Here is a 14,585-nt window from a genome sequence, read left to right as displayed (position 1 = left end):
TTTCTATTTCCTCTCTCCCAGCTCCTCTCAAACGAGGCCAGAGCTGAAACACTAGTCCCAACTCTGTACGGTAGTCACAGGGGACCAATTTGCACATGCAGCCCTTGTCTGAATCACTCTATCAATTAGGAGCCACAGTGTTTATCATCACATACATTATTGTAGAGGCTGGCCTGGCCATTGTGTTGAGGTGCGCCTCTCAGGAGAGGGAAAGGGATGAAATAAACGATCAGAGAGCGAAGCCACAGTTGGACAGACTGCTGGACTAATCTGAAAGGACGGCTGTAATTATGAGTCTCAGAGGAACTGGCTGTGTGGCGAGTCCCGATGTGTGAACATGGCACTAACAGTGAGGAAGGTGCACTGCCCCCCCTCTCCACAACAACGTAAGACACAGAGGCAAATCAATATTTTCAATCTCTCAGGATCAATTCAGCATCTGAGCACAGCGGAGGACATTTTGGCTTTGACCAACATGGGAAAATAAAAACTCTGTGGTCAAGATGGGTGTTCAGTATCAGTTTTTGTTTGTGTGAATCGGGGCCCAAAAAAAGGTATACGGACTGAAAGGTGTGATTTAAACCAAGGTTGGGAAAAGGCAAGGCCCCTGATAGTCACGACAAAATAAACATGAAATTAATATTACATTACAAGGATAATAATATGATTGGTCATATATTATATTGGGGTCAGTCCATAGCAAAGCATTGAGTATGATCATTTTATGTCCATGGTAACAGTCCTCCTTTGTTTCCAGGGATGATGTACAGTGTTGAGAGACCTTTCTCTACTCTACAAACAACAGAGAAAGAGATGTCTGTTAGCGGTGGAGTGTAGTCCCTGTGCTCTGGATGAAAATCACACTGGCATTCAGATTCCATTCATATGTTGATTACACAAAATAGTCCCATCAGTATAAGATGATCTCATCAGAATAAAATGGTTTCATCAATGGAATATGATGTAATCAGCACCAAACTGATGATTTCTTGAAGAGAGTATGAAAGCGACACTGCATCTTTAAGAAGCCCGGAGTGAGTCTCACTGTGTTTTAGTCAAACAAAAGCAGCCAATTGAGAACGTGCAACCTGAAACCAGAAGCCTGCCTCAGAGGGCCTCACACAGACCTCAGAGCAGGGACACACCCCTGTGCTCCTGAATCAGGCGAGCAGGCAGAGAGCCACGGCCTCCAACCATTCAGAACAAACTCCTCTGGAGACGGTCAGAAACTCACCAACACACAGTCACTGAACATTTTGTCTGGCTTTTTTCCAACAAGGCCGCTTTGGAAATGCATACATCCAATAAAAGAAACATTTTGACAATATTGAACCATAATAAAAAAATGTTAGTTAGGGCGACATTTTTAGGATGATCTGAGGTGCTTTATGAACTCTAAGCCTGAACACTTGCCATTTTAATAATGTTTCAGGGCAATTTTTCCATATAAGTCAATGTATAGCGTATCCATTTTGCAAGCTAAATACAGAATTTTAGCCTGAGAAATTAATGCCTTTTGCACCATTAAATCCTTTCCAAGTAAAACTGTCATAATTCTCGTCAGTGTCAGCAGCACTGCTCACACATTGAGCCCCTCCCTCACCACTGTTGTTCATGGTAAGCAGCTCTGTGAGGCATGAACCCCGACAACATGAGTCTTTGGGCAGGATGTGAGCACACGAGCCACAGCATGTTATGCTTGGTCACCAAAACATGGACATGAGTTAGAGCTGAAATCTGCTCTCCTGGACAGACCAAAATCAAATAATATGCACTTCAAAATCAATTCTGCTGCTCAGCAACAGGGGAGCTTCTAAATGCAGATCCATTTTGGGGGCTTAGTCTCATTAATTGAACGTTTTCAGAGCTACAGAAACACACATGGGTCGCAAGCTAAAGATAGTAGGGAATCAAAAATCGGAAGATTACATAAATTAGATCTGAAATGATTAATTGCCTTGATGTTTTTGTCTGTTGTTGACCAAACATTCTGACTAGCGTCCACTGGGCATTTTGGAACCATGTGTGGAAATCATCTGCAGTGCAAAACAACAGGTGCAGCAGGACTGTGAGCTAAATATTTTTTTAACTGAAAAGATCACAGAAAAACATTACATATTTGAATCACACAGATCAGCAGTTTTTGTAGGCCTCAGAACCCTAAATAATGCATCAGTCCAAATGAAAGAGTGCTTCACACCACTAAAGACACAGGAAGACACACTGATACACCGTTCATATAACGTGTACAAAGCTCTCTAATGTAAGCTTTCAAATGATGTTAACTATTTATATGAGACCAATATCTCTGGTTATTCTCTGGGAGTTTGAGCCTGTAGATTACATGTTGCTGCAGAATTACATAAAATCAGTTCAAACTAAATTGAGGTTCTGTTTATCTCTCACATATTCCTCTTTCTCTTTGTCTCTGTCTCTTCTCATTAACAACTTATTTACATAAATCACATCAACCCAAATTACTTTCTGTAATAGAGACACAGAGGAGAGTGTCAGACACTATGTTTGGGAGAAGACTCACAAAACCAGGTCGATCTGTGCTTGTTGACCCATTCGCATCAACCAGAGACGCATGTTCGATTCCATGTCACCGTGTCAGGTTAAAAAAAAAAAACATCTCCATGGCAACCCACAATGAATACATAACCATTTTGTCTCAAGGCAACCCTAAAATACTCATTCAAAATGACTTACACCCTTCCTCATTCTACCTGCATCAATACTATTTACTCTTGTGACAGTTACTCCTTTGAGGAAGACATAGCATAATTGGACTTTTTTCACTACCATGTGTGTGAAAACACGGTAGTCTTACACAGACAATGGCAGGGGAACAAATGAGGGATTATTCTGGAGGTGTGTGATGCCTCTCCTGCAATGAAGTTCCTCACACTCCATTCTGCGTGAATGTAGGTGACTCGGAGAGCCTGAGCTGATCCCAGAATTCCTCATTATCCGCCCAGCAGGGAGGAATCGGGTCTGCTCGCTCTGTCTCAGAGCATGCTCGGCCCGGAGAGACGAGTCCCACAGGAGCACAGTGCTGGGCCATCGGGGGCAAGCCAGGTCTGCTCATTATATCTAACTCATCCTTGGCATCTCTGCAAACCAAGTGCCACTTAGTTCCCACAGGAGGGGTCTGGGCTGGATCACTGACGAGATGGCAGAGCAAACAACAGAGTAGTAATAAGAAAATCTTTGCATCAAAAGCCCACATGTAGACAGAACCATAGTGTTGAATGGTCCATCTACAAGATGAATACAACAGTGAGGATATCTCTCTGTGGTGCAGGCATTCCTTTTATTCGAGAGAAATATGCATTTAATGGCAAAGTTGCCATTTCTGTTAATAATTACCAAATATAGACCATTTATAATGACAGAAGCTTACAAGTCACCTTAAAATTCCCATTAAAATTGAATATGTTTTCACCATAAACTTGAAAGGACAACACATGCATATACATGTGGTAGACTCGCCTCATAGCAGCAAAAAGCAGAAAAACAATTGGGTGTGGTATAACCTACAAGTGGAGGATGTATTTACATATTTATTTGTCTGTAAAAAAAATCAGTTCTTACCTTTTTTTTCAACAGTAACTGAGAAAAATTCACCAATGTCATTTATCTTGCGGGGCAAGTGCAAATACATAACTCAATGAATAAACATACAATTTGAGTGAAGCGTGTTGTTTCATTTATCAACTCTATTTCTGGGATAAATGAATGCAGCCTAGCACAGCAGGTGAATTATGCAAGTGGAGAATCGTAGGCCTTTGGCTAGGGGCCAGTGTGCTCTATTTCCCTTTACTTTTTAAAATATTCTCCTTAGTAAACTCTGGGGCCATGGCAAGTGCCGACTGATATAGTCTATGCAGATTTGGTGTCTTCCATTGCAGCCACAATTAGCCTCAGAGAACGGGCACAGCAACAGCCAACACTGGTCTCAGCACATACGAAACACTTCAGGTAGAAACCACAATAAGCTAAGAAGCAGAAATTAGAAATTGTTTGTACCACAACACAGTTGCTATAGAGACTGTTGCTAATTAACTGCACTCTACCCCAGGATAACAAAGGGCTTAAGGGCACTCAGGGCAGCTTCTCTTGTGATGAGCTCTGTGTATGGAACACTATGCCATCCCCAGGGTCTCTCAAAGACAAAATACCGGTCTCCTTGTAGCCAACTTTCATCTCAGATGCCATGAGAGGTTTACGTGTGGTGATGGCCTGTGGCTGTTTTAAACCCCATGGACCTAGATTACAGCCCCATATCAGCCTCACCGTGATTAGCTGAACCCTTCCACTCTTAAAAGACAGATCGCTGGTTTTAGACAAATCAATCCCATGTAGCAGCTTGTAGCACCAATAGTTACTTATCTTCCATGATGGCGTTCCAAAGAAGTGCAAGGAGCACTGCACAAATAGAAATCGGAGGTTTACCACAAAGAACACGCATTCACTCAGCAAACAAAGCATCTTTGTTTTTATACAGGGCATGCAGCCATGATTTGATTTGTATTCATTATTTTTGAGTTTTCCAAACAGTTGCCTTACATACTTTATTCCTAACGATATATCTTATACTTCCTGCACCCCATAGTGAACAGGACAGGTGCAAGATTTGAATTGACTCCCCTCTCAGACATGGAGGCTCAGGTGAATCAATATACTTTAATCTCTGACACTGAGCAGAAATGCTAACCGTTATTCTGCTATGTCACAAATACCGTACACAATAAAAATGCAATTAAATACTGAATATTGATTTTTACTGCTCCAGTATTCTCACGCATTTAATCAATAAATGCTACAATGAGGGCATTGTCAATCTGGTTTGATAAGAGTAACTAAATCATTTTGATTGAAGAAACTATTTTGATTGTTTGTTTATTTTGCCATAAAGAGGACTAGAAAAATGTTAGGCAACAACAGTAGATATTTGTACGATTTTCTTCTTACTAAATCTGTAACAGTGTCTTAGAGGGAAAGAGTAATCACATAAGTCACATTCCAAGCATTCCTCTAACGATTCACAACACCGTGAGTTCATTTGAACACAAAGGTAATCCATACAGCTGGCCACTCCCACAGCTAAGGCCTTATTGTCAATGATTGATGGGATATTGCTTACTTTAGAGCGAATGAAGCATCAGAAATAATGTCCTGAAAACCACAAGACCATCTAAAATGCATTGGTATTTTCCTGGTCTAATTTTATATTGTATATCTAACAAAAAAGTCTATTCAAAATATAATGGGCTCCTTTTTATTTTTGAAGAAAAACACCCAGGACACCTTAGACGCCTTCCTAGCTCTGGGGGGTTGTCTCGCTTCATGTCATTATGGGATTGGCACTGGGAGGCAGCAACAGTTGCGGGGCTGAACAACGTGACCCTTTGCCAGAACTAGCACCCATTTATAAGAGTGATGTCGATCGGTCTTCTTTAACAAGGTCACAACAAACTCTGACATGTTAAGAAAGAGGACTGCAACCATAGTTCTGCATTTTTAATATAAAAACAAAAACATGAAAACATTTCCCTTCTGTTTAACAACAGACAGCAGCTGAACCCCGGCAGTCAGCAGTATTGTAATCAACCCCGACTGTGTTTATTCAGTTTACCCACTTGAAGATGCAAGACAATCATGGAAGTCTTGTGTCAAACAGTTGTGACTCAGTAATGAGTTCGCCCAGGGGAAAGAAAGCCCAATGACTCTGCTACTGTTGAGACGATATGTAACCAGATACAGAGAAACATCTGGAAGGACCAAACTCTTTCCATCACTACAGGCGTCCCTTCTGCAGGTTTTAAAGGTAGATTCAACACAAAAACAAGACAATTATTTGGGTTTGTTACGGGGTGGTTGAATTTAAAGTGAAGCAACACTCTTTGTCCTGAGGAAAATAAACCTGAACGATCAGTTTTTTTATTATATCTTTAATGTCTATATACCATCTTCATGAGATATATTTCAGTGGGTTATCTTCTCCCTCAGTCATCATTAAATCCATTAAATGTACTATACATTTTATTTGGTCATCTATCTGTTTTTATTGTATGATTTTAAAAAGAAGCACTTACTGTGCAACCAACATTCAAGGTTTTGTTGGTATTTGATGCAGTAAACGTATATCAACATGTATGAGTCTTGCTGAGTTTCTACTCTAGGTTATACAGAGAATATAAAATATCATGACATTTTTGACCAAATGTCTCAAATTCGATACTGCTTACAACATTGTATGGTAGGGCTGAACGATTAATCGATTTTAAATCGAAATTGCGATTTTAAATTAACATTTTTTTTCTTGTTTGTCTGTCATCCACACCAATCAGAAGTGCTGTGCTCCACATGTACCAGCCATCAGAAGTGGCCCATGATAGAAGGTGATCAGATTAATCCAATCACCTGCCAAGTATTTTTGAAAGTGCCTGCCCTTTTCCAAATAGCTTCCAATGGAGCTTTCCTAGATTGCTTGGTGAAACAAACCATCTGAGTCAGGTTAGTAATGCTCCATCACATGTTTTACATTTATTACAGGGTGAATCTTAAACTGAAGCTTGACTTTAAAGCAACCCAACGGAAGTTTCATGCAAGTTTAGTTATTTCACCTGTAGCTCGGGGTGCGGGGGTGCTAGAGACGGGAGCATGTTGATGCAACCTTCCTAGCCGGAGATATGGCCGCATTTTACAATAAACTTCCATTTGGTCGCTTAAAAACAAGTATCGCAAATTGAATCGCAATAGTTATCCGAAAAATCGCAATTAGATTTTTTCCCAAAATCGTGCAGCCCTATTGTATGGTATGATATTGTTGATATGGTATGCACTATTTGTGCTTTTACAAACAGGAGATTTCAGATAATAATGACTAAGTGGGTAAAGGAAAAAAACAGGAAACTATCAAAAGACAATATTTATATCTAGTTTTGTATCACAATATTGATATAATATTGATATTTTTGCCAAGTCCTATTTCACCTTGCTTTATAACTTTTCAAAAATAATATAAATCTAGAAAACAATTTCATGTTTAAATGTCATAGTCTACCAAAAGATGTAACATGCATGATATTGACAACATTGGCTGAGTAGCATCTAGGCCTCATCGAGCACTGCTCATTTAAAACTACTGAAAAGAAAAACAGTTATGCTTTAATCCACAGCAGAGGGACAGTTTCTCTGGCAGCTCGCTATGTGGGGACGAGGGAATTGGAGGAAGAGATGGTGGGGAGGGTCCTGTTGTCTGAGCCCACATCTTTGTAGTGGCAGCTGAGGGGTTTCACTGAAACTCATAGGATTTACATTTCGTTTGGCCGGAGCGGGTCACATGACAGCTGCAAGCAAATGCTCTGAGGGGCTTTCTTCTTTCACTTGACACTGACTGACTGGCTGTGAGACAGTCCAACACCGCAGAGAGAAAATATTCCCTCTTTCCATGACATCACCCAGCCAGGAATGGGGGAAGCGGAGGGAGGAGAGGGGGCACAGCTGGTGGCAGCCGCAGTACCATCTGCTACTGACTAATAGTTTGTGCTGCTTTACTTATAAACTTGCACTCCTTTAAATCAGACTCGTGGCTCTATGGTCACCATCACAGAGCACATCACAGATACATTTGACAGTCTTACGATATCACATTACTTGGCCCAGGCATATATTGATTGTTCTTTTAAAAAGGACTATAATAAATAAATATGTCTATTCGCTTCTTTTGGCGCAATTTCATTGAGAAGATGAATTCAATACCACTTGTATCTTTTTGTTCAATTCAGTATGACATGAAAGCCTAGCAAAAAAAGGTGCCAGACAGAACCACCTGTAAAACCACAACTCGTTTTTATTTATGCTACGCACGTTTTTATTTATGCTACGCACAAAATTCTTTATTATTCTGCAGGGGTTATTTTGCGCCTCTTCTTCTCCCACATTGAACATCGCAGAAACTCCGTTCAAACATAAAAACGTTCAGCTCGGTCGTGAATCGATGGCTATTATTTTTATCATTCATAACTTTCATAATTCCAGAGATACACATCCCATAATTCATCACATTTTTAACATAATGGACTTCAACAATCTTCATGCAACTTCAACTGCTAACTGCTCCTTCTTCAACTGCTAACTGCTCCTTCATACTTTCACTCAGAAACCTCATTCCAACTTTAAAATGTTACACATCTTTCTAACATTATTCGTGTAACACAACTTTTAAATTTGATTCGTACTTTTAGAGATATTAAACATTGCTCAGACCATGGTAAAGAGGCCTTCTTCAGATTTTAGAGTGTGTGATGTCACAGCTAGAGTGGAGGGACAGATTACATTTTGCCTTCATATTTTCTTTTAAACCTGCCATAATTCCCAAACCCTACATTCCTGAGACATAATTGTTCATGAAAAACGTAGAAAAACATCTTGTAGCTTGAAAAATAAAAAAGAATTAAGCAAAATAATTTTAAAAAATGCCTCTTGAGGGCATGAAGTGACAAAAACGTTCAACATGTCTCCATTAAACCCCATTGTAAATTCAGCCTCATCTTTCCCCAGCACAGCAGCCGCACACCTTTAGTTAATCTGCCAAAAAGGCCACATTATTAACCCGAAAGTACACAAAAAGTACACTTCAGATGCTNAAGCTTAAAGGTGGCCTGGGTATGTAATTTATTTCAGAAACACTTTTTGTTATATTCCATGGAATGCTCTTAACATCCCGGTAGCAATGAATATATTAAATGCTTTTAATATATTCATTGCTACCGGGATGTTAAGAGCATTCCATGGAATATAACAAAAAGTGTTTCTGAAATAAATTACATACCCAGGCCACCTTTAAGCTTCACATAGCCTAGAAGGCCTACTATGGGTTTGCTATCCTGGCTCCAAAATGGTGGAATGAGCTCCCCATTGACATCAGGACAGCAGAAAGCTTACACATCTTCCGGCGCAGACTGAAAACTCATCTCTTTCGACTCCACTTCGAGCGATAGAACTATTAACAAAGCACTATACTAATAAAGGACTGGCTTATCTAAAGCCAGTTGAGTAGCACTTGAAATGTTTTAGCTCTATGAAACCTGATGTACTTATATGATTCTGTTTTCTTCAAGGTTGTATTTTGTCGGTCGAACGCACTTATTGTAAGTCGCTTTGGATAAAAGCGTCAGCTAAATGCAATGTAATGTACTACCAAGTCTTTACTCAAATACCAGAACCGATCAGAAACCATCTACAGAAATGAGTGTTTAAAAGTGATCAGTGCATATCAAATACATGACTTATAGCTACACCTTTAGTTCTATGCATGAAATAGACTTCAAGTATACAAGGTAGAGTAAAGTACAGCATAGCTGGATCATACAAGCACAAACAATTAGCAGCCCTTATGCACACAGGCTCAGTCACAAATCACTGAATAACCAATGAATGCTATTTTGGTGCTTATTTCACTTTGGAAGTCAGCAGCAACAACTCACCAGCTACCGTGTCGAGACAAACAAGAATATAACATCCATAACATCACCAAGCACAAAGCAAGTTAAACACACAAAAAAACGCAGAGTCCACAATTTACCTTATTTGATTTCAAGGCCACTTTCCTGCTCTTCATGGAGGTAAATAAGTCAAATTCTCTGACATGTTAATCCCACTTCGCTTGTTGCTGTGATGGTAATTTTATGTTCACAAACAAACAAATCCATTTCTTCATATCCTCCCTCCATCTTTGCTAACAGCTAACGTTTGCTACGTAGGTGGTTGCCAACGTGAAAGTGAAATTTCTGCTTGGCCAGTGCTACAGTTCACTCATTATTTTGACATCTAGACTCTCCATACACACATAACAGTGACCGTGACCACGTCCAAGGGTTTGATAATTAGTATTTAATCAGTTTCACCTGGGCTCACCTTAGTAGACAATACCCTTTGTCACCACACATACTTGAATCTGAGGTTATATTTAAACTAAATGAAACTGGGAAGGACATGGCAGTGAAAATAAAACGAAGTGTCTGTTGATTTGACAAAAATAAAATGACAGTTTGAATTCTTGATTTAATAAAACATAGAGACTGGGATTTCCATTCCTGTCAGGTGGTCACCGGCTGCTGCTTCTCTGCTGGCTGTTTGAAACAAGGACAGGTCACTGAGTAGCCTACAGAAGAAATCATGCTTTGGTATGCAGTACATTTTCCACATGTATTCTTACACATTATTCATTTAAAATATCACATAATTTCAATTAGGCTACTTGGGTGTATTAACTAAATCTGTTAAGTCAGATGAGAAGAAATACAAAAGGGATGACCAGCATTTATATGTGGATAAAAAGCATCCACGATATTTCGTTTTGACTAGTGTTTGATCAGATAAAATGTGATTCAAAATCTTTCATTACAGTCACAGTGTCCACCAGTATAACTTCGACAATAACAAGAGTCATCTTGTGAAAGGGGCCAAAAAAAGTATTTGTTTATACAAAACTTTCCACAAAACCAAAATGTCCCGGCATGCCGATATGCCCCAAAATATTTTGTACCTTATGACTCACTCCTGAAAGACACAGTTGTTGCACGCGGGTTCCCAATAAGGTTTAACAGAGAGCTTGCTTTATATAACAAGATGTTCAAATGTACCTTGTGCAACAGTACAGCAATCTATAGAACAAATACAGCATGCTGTCTTTTTATTGTCTGTAGCTCAGCTTGTAATCACAGAATCATTTCCATCAAGAGTTCTTATTCATTTCCTGATAAGGCCTCCATGTGAGACGGAGGCAATGATTATCAGACAAGAGCACCCCAAGCTTAAACTGGCATTATTATATACATTCTACCCTTCAGTCTCAGATTACTTTTGTCTGATTTAGAAATTTGACCTTTTGTGATGTTGCCACGTCTCTGGTTTCACATGGTTTTTATTTATCGTCTATAAAGATGCTCGGCTATCCAGGTAATAGGATTTCTTTGGATTTCTAGGTACTATGTATCAGGTATCAGTATGGCAAGAGACAAAGCCTTTTTTATATTGCTCCAGTGGCAAAACTTAATACAATGGCAATTTTAGTTACCTTCGGCGTACAGTAATACTAGTACGTACTGATAATGTTAGATGTTTCGATTTTTTGTCAAATGAACAACGTATTTTTATATTGGCTTCAGACAGCTCAGCTACAGTTTTAACGTTTTGAGCGAAACTATTTCAACTTGAACATAAATTATCAAGCATGAAGTTGCTTGGCCTAATCTCGTATTTTAAACCCCAAATCTATATTTAACATATTTTAGTTCTCTTACCTGAGTCCAACAGCATTTTGTGCGCCTAGATCTGAAAAAGTATTCATTGTTATGTTCTTTTGTAAAGATGATGAACAGCTTGGTTGACTTTCTAGGCTATTTTTTCTTTTGTACCTAAATTCGCTCTGCTCTCACATTATTTTGACATAGGTTTGATCTGCCAAATAAATCTAAATTGATCTAGGAGCCTTTTGGAGATAATCCTAAAATATTAACTGTAAAACTAAAGCTATCAAAATTCAATATATGCATAAGTGTAAATAAAAATGTAAATGACAGAAAAGGTTATACGACTCGTAAAATGCAGAATTAAAAAAGCGACACATTTCTCATTAGATTTTACACATGGCAGTATGAGGAACACTGGCTCTTTATCCCACAGGAGGAGCAGATGGTTGGATTGGGTTGGAGCTAAAATCAGGTATAATGTTTCATGTTCACACATCTCTGCCAGGAATATATTAAATTAGAAGATTTAACAGCCTGTCCTCACCCAGCTGTTACAAAAGGTGAATGCCACCAAAAAGCCAAACAATTAGTATAAGGTGTCTATGAATATCTGTCTTATTTTTAACAGCTCTATGTTTTTGCCACTTAGCTAAAAGTCTAGTCAACACACATTTTATAGCACTGTTATGATAATATTCACTTGACTCTTTACATGATGTGTGTGTTCTTCATGAAACCCTAAGGCTAAAATGTATGATTTATCATTTCATGGTCTGTTATGTGTTTGCATATTTTATAAAAAAAGATATATTGTTCGTACAGGCCCCAACATTCATGCTTGTTGGGGCCCAATACACTAGTTGTTTTTATTTTAGCTGAAAATGGTGTGGACCCCACGTTCCAAAACAAAGTCACACCCATTGCTGACTGTTGCATGAACATCTGTCAAAAAAAGTAATGTAATGAAGCGGAGGTTGTGCCGCCAGCCAGGATTTGCCACAGCCAAGGAGAAACCAGCAGTAAAACAGACTGGTGTGAACTCAATGACCTCAGTGTATAAACTGGATTGATCCTGGATTTACTGTAGTTACACTGAACATCAACATCTGCTGACAGAGACCCCTTGTGGGCTTACTGAAGTGAAAGCAATGAGCACAGGACTGAAGTTGAGCTGCTCTTCTCGTGGCTGTCTTGAATGGGATTTATAAGAAATGTATTATCAATTAGGAAACTCTTACATCTCCAGTCAGAGGACACATATTTGTATCCAGAAGTAAACTTAAACATTTGATTACCAAGTAAATTGCATCTTAAAAAATGGCATCACATTTGAACATGTAACTGAATCCCTGTTTCATAGTGTGATTTGTTTTTATGTTTAAAGGTCCCTTTGCATGTCATGACAGATATGTTACGAAGCAAGGGTGGAATGGTTCTGGTTCAGATTTTTCTTTTGTAAATCACATTGTCTGCTTTGGAACCAGGCAGCAGCTCGCCAAATAACATATATGTGTTGGACCATCCATTTTTAATAGTGAAACAGCAACATTGATCATCTTAAACAACCAACCTCAAAAGGGAAACAGTTATTCATGGTATCATTAATGTTTCCAACGTTGATTCATGTTAGGCCTTTTGTTTTGGCTTAAATAAATTATTACTTTAATTCTTTAACATACCAACATGTATGATAATCTCTGGCAACATTATACAATGAAACACAATCAAAGGAGAATTAATAATGTTTAAAATAAATGTACAAATAATTGTGAGGTATTGCTTTTGGTGGATTATAATTTAATGTAACTTAATTAAATTTAAACCTGTTAGGAAGAGTTCATTTAGAGTTAGTAATTGTAAAGATGGTTCCTCTGTTTGTTGAACTCTACTGCCAGCATGTGGTGAAAGAGAGGAGAGCCCAAAAGTCTCTTCAGAAGAGACAACCTCTTTGCATGGGATTGTTTGACATAAAAAAACCGCTTGAAGGACAAAAATTTAAATGTCATGACCTATTCCTTTATTTTACTTTTAAGGATGCTGAATAATGTTGCTGTGTTAAAGGAACAACAGAAACATTAATAGGCATGCTCTTATGACTACTATATCTGCTGAACAACAACAATAACAAACACAGTCAGTCAGATTGTCATGTTATCAAAGATGAACAGCTTTCTCTTGAGATTGATTTTTCTAATTTCAAAAGCCATTTCCCAAAGTAAAAATGAAAACTAGAGGAAGGTTGTTCATTCTTCTAGGAAATTTGTTTTTCATCAATCAATACCATTTTAATAAACCTCGCCTTGTGTCTCTTATCAGAAGGAGTGCATACAATATATCAAATCAACTGCAGAAACTACTTCAATTATATCCAGGCTGGGGCTCTTACTGTTCGAGATTCACACATTTATGATATCCATGTCTCTATTTTGAATTGTAGTTGCCCATCTTTTAGAAAAATATAAAAATGTTTTCAACTGTGGTGACAATTAAAGAAAAGACAGAGAAGACCTGAGCCCCTCATATGTTACATCCAAGTACTAATTATAATTATTATAGTTATTATTTATTATTAGTATTATTATTGCTGAGAGATCCAGAACTTTAAAATAATTGTGATAAAATATGTATCTTTCCATTCTGACATTAAGTTTGATCTCACAAACCAGATTTGTAATGTTGTAATAGGAGAGAAAACCCAGGGATTATGATGTTTGGTAATAGGTGGACGCTGTGTTGGAAAGCAGAAAGACAAGATGGCGCTTTAATCCCCAGAGCCAACAAAACGCTCATATGACCGACTTGATAATGTGATTACTTCTGCCATCTGTTCACTCTTCACACTTTAGTTTCAGGCTGACATTGATTCTTTTATTATAAAATTGAACATTTATTTTTGATTGTATTTGATTGAGGGAAGAAAATAGTTAAGTATATAGCAATTAATAGCAGACTATGAGCTAAACAAATGCAGCCTTTTACATGATCACCACAAAAAGGATTCTTCCCACATCCTGTTTAGTATCAAATAGGTCATGTCGTATGCAAGGATGATGTTATGCTTCAGGGGAAACCCTCTTTCATCCGGTTTCTGAGATGGTTATTTAATTCAAGTTAAATTGCTCATCTTAAAAGGGTTCTGAGTTATTGATTAAAGCTCTGTTTCCTCATGTATCTGATCCTGTCTTTTTTTAACTTTCAATTTATGAACTTATTTTGTCCACATGTACTTTCTTCACTCTGAACAACTGACAACAAATGTAAATGAAGTATTTCAACTACGATGAGAAGGCTCAGATCCTTACCATCAACCAAGTTTTGCTC

Source organism: Notothenia coriiceps, unplaced genomic scaffold (genome assembly GCF_000735185.1).
Source record: "Notothenia coriiceps isolate Sejong01 unplaced genomic scaffold, NC01 NC01_scaffold00035484, whole genome shotgun sequence".
NCBI classification, from domain to species: Eukaryota; Metazoa; Chordata; class Actinopteri; order Perciformes; family Nototheniidae; genus Notothenia; species Notothenia coriiceps.
This window is presented reverse-complemented; position numbering follows the sequence as displayed.